A 5,521-nucleotide genomic window follows, 5' to 3' on the forward strand; every position below is an offset into this window, starting at 1 on the left:
GAATTGTCGAAAGACAAAACCGATCCTTGTATGAAGCTGCCCGAACTATGCTAAGTTTCGCCTCCTTACCTCTTTATTTTTGAGCTGATGCTATTTCTGCTGCTTGGTTTACACAGAACAGGTCATATCTCAACAAATGATTCACGCTAACTCCTTATGAAATTCTCAACAATAGGAAGCCCAATGTGAAATTTTTCCATGTGTTCAGCTCACGGTGTTTCATCTTTAACTCCAAAGAACACCGCAACAAGTTCGATGTCAAAGCCGACGAGGGAATCTTTCTAGGCTACTCTCTCACTTCCAAAGCATACAGAGTATTAAACAAGCGTTCGAGGAAAATCGAAGAGACTTATTACGTGACTTTCGATGATAGCTATGTCAAAAAGCTACAGGCCAAAGAAGACACAGCTGAGGAAATTTTTCCTCAAACTGGCCAAGTCACAGTCTCGATAGCTAATCTATTCTAGAAGTTTATGGAGCCATTTGACGAACCAGAGAAAGCCACTCTCTCAGAAGCAGGCGCAGCAGACAACAAGGTAGACCATATGAAGCAAATTGTCGAAAAAGCTGCCAGGAGAATGAACGAGGGAGGATCGAATTCTGACGAACCTCCATCAAACGATGCTTCAGTCGAGGGGGAGGATCAACCGTCATCAAATCAGCCGACCTCACCTGTTGAGGGGGAGCCAAGGTCTCCAACTGCCCCCGAAAGCACTTCACCAACCGAAAGTGCCTCACCATCCGAAGGTGCATCAACGCTTGAAAGCCCAGCACCACAAGAAACCTCTGAACCTCAAGTTTCTCAAAGCATTCCAGAAAGCTCATCTATCGAGGGGGAGCAAGCTGATATGTCATACGACTACGAAAGCCAGTCCGAGCCAGAAGAAATGATAAATGTTGAATTAGATCCTACCTTTGATCCTCATTATCCACCACTCACCAAATGGACAAGAGACCATCCTGTCTCTCAAGTGGTTGGTGATGTCTCTGAAAAGGTTCTGACCCGATCACAACTAAAGGCAAAACAGACATCCTTATTTTCCAAAGTTGAATTTTGCATGTTTAACTCATTCGTATCAAAAGTTGAACCGAAGACAGTTAACACTACTCTCGATCACTCTGATTGGGTTCAAGCGATGCAAGACGAACTGAACGAATTTGAAAGGAACAAAGTCTGGCGTCTCATTCCAACTCCTCCAGATGCCTCGGTTGTTGGTCTCAAATGGGTCTTTAGGAATAAACTGGACGAGGAAGGAAGCGTCATAAGGAACAAAGCTCGTCTAGTAGTGAAAGGATATTGTCAAGAGGAAGGGATTGATTATGAAGAGACTTTCGCTCCTGTAGCTAGGCTTGAATCTGTCCGAATTTTCCTTGCCTATGCTGCCCACAAAAACTTTGAAGTTTTCCAAATGGACGTCAAGTGTGCATTTCTTAATGGAGAACTCGAAGAAACAGTGTATGTGGAGCAACCTCCTGGGTTCGTGAACGAAAAATATCCAAATCATTGCTACATTCTGGATAAAGCTGTATACGGATTGAAACAAGCTCCGAGAGCCTTGTATGAAACGCTAACTAAATTCTTAAAGATGTCTAAATTCAAACAAGGTTCGGATGACCCAACCTTCTTTCGCAAAAAGGAAGGTAACCATCTTATGATCGTTCAAATTTATGTCGATGATATCATCTTTGGCTCAACGAATCCCAGCCTAACAGCTGAATTCAGAAAGCTGATGGAAACTAAATTTGAAATGAGCTCAATGGGTCCTATTAACTTTTTCCTTGGCTTAAATATTAGACAGGGACCCGAAGGCATCTTTATTAATCAGGAAGCTTACACGAAGACTCTCTTAGCAAAGTTTGGCATGATGGGTGATTCCAAAATCAAAGTCCCAATGGCATTCGGCACCAAGCTAACTCCATCCCTGGACAAACTGGCTGTTGATATCACGCTCTATCGTCAAATGATAGGCTCACTGATGTATCTTACTGCTAGCAGGCCTGACATCATGTTTTCTGTGTGTTACTGTGCTAGATTTCAGGCAAACCCACGCGAACCTCACATGCTTGCAGTGAAGAACATTTTACGATATCTCAAGCGAACTGCCTCCTTAGGTCTATGGTATCCTTCTAACTCAGGCTTCTTCGTTCAAGCCTACTCAGATGCAGACCTTGGAGGATGTGGACTCGACAGAAAAAGCACCACTGGCGGCTGTCAATTCCTTGACGGGAAGTTGGTTAGCTGGCAATCAAAGAAACAAACGTGCGTGTCGTTATCTACTGCCGAAGCTGAATACATAGCCGCTGCATCCTGCACCTCTCAAGTGATTTGGATCCAGAGTCAACTTCGAGACTATGGACTCAATATGAAGAAGATCCCACTATATTGTGACTCTGAAAGTGCAATTAGGATCTGTCATAACCCAGTGCAACACTCCAAAACCAAACACATAGCACTGAGGTATCACTTTATCAAAGATCATGTGGAAGATGGAAACGTTGAAGTACACTTTGTTCGAACCACTGATCAACTGGCTGACGTCTTTACCAAAGCTCTTCCTGAAGCATCATTCAACAGAATTTTACAAGGGCTAGGTATGATGGAATCAGAGTCAGTACCTCAAACTACCTCTCAACCTTAAATGTAAGAAGCGAAATTGACCGAACGTTCAGGTTCAGTTCAATCATCTGACTCGCTCATCACCACAAAGGTAGTTTTCTTGGTTGTAAATTTCTTGTACAAAGTTGTTTATATTATTGTCAAAAAGTATTTTCTGATTGCAAGCCTAAATTCCTTGGTTGTCTAAAAATTTTTCAAAACCGAAACCTACCGAAGGTTCGGGTTTGGTTTCTCAAAATTTTCCAAAACCGAAACCTACCGAAGGTTCGGGTTTGGTTTTTCAAAATTTTCTTAAACCGAAACCAACCGAACGCTAGGGTTCGGTTTTGCAAAATATTCCAAAACCGAAACCAACCGAACACTCGGGTTCGGTTTTTCAAAATTTTCTTAAACCGAAACCAACTGATCGCTCGGGTTCGGTTTTTCAAAATTTTCTTAAACCGAAACCAACCGATCGCTCGGGTTCGGTTTTTCAAAACTTTTCTCAACCGAAACCAACCGAACGTTCGGGTTCGGTTACCAATTTTTTTCCAAAGTTTTTTTTTATCTTTCTAAGTTCTTTTTTCTTGCTTATTTTTTTATTTTATTTTATTTTTTTTATATATATGTCAAAAACTCCAAAAATATTTTTTTAAATTTTAGTTTATTTGTGTGTTGGTTTGTTTATGGGGATAAAATTGTTGGATTACTTAAGTGTCCCTAGAAGCATGCTGCTGTATCTGTCCCAAGCCTCATAAGATTCTGAATAATAGCCTTAATGACTTGGTATACACAAACCTTGTCTTCCCAATTAGGCTATCACATTTATTCTAATCGTGAGCTACCTTACTCTCTTCTCACATGAGATAAGAGTTTTCTGCTTGGTCCTTAGTTTCACAGCAGAGGTACTTTAATTTCTTACACCATCTCCATTATATTTCTCCATTACATTCGTTTCATCAATGTAACCCTAGAGACTCTCAGAAATTACCACTGAGGTTTATGGTTACACAACAACTGTGTTTATGATCTTAGTTTCGTGCCACTACGAGCTGAGTGAAACCCAAAATTCAACACCAAATCTGAATTGACGGTGAACAATAAATTTGCTCAAGTTTTCACCAAAGAATTGACGGATGTACCTTGATGAAATCTCAAATTTTATTTTGTGTGATTCCTATGAAATTGTTAAACACCATAACATTTCTTCCCTCGGGATCCAGTTTTTTAATTTTTATTGCGATTTTATATTTTCCAAGCCACTTTCAAATTTATTCCTACCTACTTGTTCAACAGACTACACCGGTCTCACAAGTACTTTGTTCACTTTCTATCTTATTTCAAGATTAGAATTGTTGCATCAAAGCGAAAGCCACCCTTAAATAGCCTAATTAAAAGAAGCCTTTCAACATTTATTAATAAGTGTTTGATCGTTATTCAACGGGAAACCAAACTAACACTTTAAGGTCTCTCTTGACTTTGAAGGAAGAGATTCGTGCCCGAGATCATTTGTTTCGTGTCATTATTGACATCACATTTATTCCTAAAAAGGGTTGCTTTATTTCTTTTCTTTTTACACTCTTAGCACGAAAATCTTTGATTTTCCAAAAATTCTGGTACTAATAATTACAGGCTGTTTTATTGCATCGGTGGTTAATTATTAAGAAGTGGTCAAAATCATCCACGTGGGAGTATCCTTCAAAAGATGCCGTTACAGGGATAAGATTAAAGGGTTGCTGACTCAGGAGGGAAACAAATGGATTGAATTTCAAACGGCGGTAAAAAGGGACGCATGCGAATTTGAAACGCCCATTCCATAACTGACGTCGTGGACGCGTGGAAGAATTTGAAGCGGTTCCTTTCTAACACTAAACAGGCGCGTGTGGATTTGAAACGGTTTCTTCTAAAACGGCGCTTGTTGGGCGGCATGTTCCAAGGAATCTGACACTCTCTCTCTTACGTGATCATCGCATGCCTTAACTGTCACGCATCTGTCATTCCGGAAAACCTTTTCGTATTTCCATAGAAGATTTGAACAGATTTTTCTCTCTCCTTTCACCCACTATAAAAGGCAGTCTCCACTCCCATTTACCTCTTTACTGCATCCGATTTCCCAAGAGAGCAAAATTTTCTAAAGCCTTTACTGTTCATCTTCTTCTTCCTAACTTCAACAATGGCAGAATCATCCTCAGTCCATGCCACCTCACACATCCTTCCCATTCGCCCTCAACAGTGTTTGGTGATTGACCTAACCCCTCAGGTGTACGATTCCTACATGTTTCCGGTCATCGAGTGCCTGAAGTACTCACAAATCGCTCCTGCACTTTCTAGGGTTGAATCTGTGCCTATGGAGCTCCTCTCGCAGGTGTATGCGACCGCACATTACGATAAAGCAGTCGATAGGGTCTTCTTCGAGGTTTCTGATCACAAGACCTCGATTTCAAGGCAATGATTTGGCGCATTGCTAGGGTTTGCTGCTGACCCTTCCAGGGTTAATCCGGAGACGATTCCGATTGGCCATCTCTATAGTATGTTTTACAACATGGGGTACACGGAGGCGCTCACCTCCGTCGCGAAATTTAAAAAATCATGCTTGCCGCCACAGTGGAACGATATGTTCACTGTTCTCTTTAAAGGCTTATCTGAACGGAGCTCAGGATCCGACGGCTCTAGTCGACTCTTCTTGTCGATAATGTATGGCGTCTACAACGGTGTCAATCTTGACTATGGGTTTGTTCTCTGGCAACAACTCATCCAGAGCCTCTCTTCTTCTTCATGACATTCCGAGGTGTCGTATGCACGGTTCTGGACTCTCATCACCAAGTGGGCGATGGATAAGTTCGATGTCCCCACTGTTGCCGGTGCATCGATGTCTTCGATCGGTACTTTTCATACCACGAAGATTATCGTCTGAGATGCATCCAA

The sequence above is a fragment of the Lactuca serriola genome, chromosome 8, assembly GCF_051521515.1.
Source record: "Lactuca serriola cultivar US96UC23 chromosome 8, Lser_US96UC23_V15, whole genome shotgun sequence".
Lineage (NCBI taxonomy): Eukaryota > Viridiplantae > Streptophyta > Magnoliopsida > Asterales > Asteraceae > Lactuca > Lactuca serriola.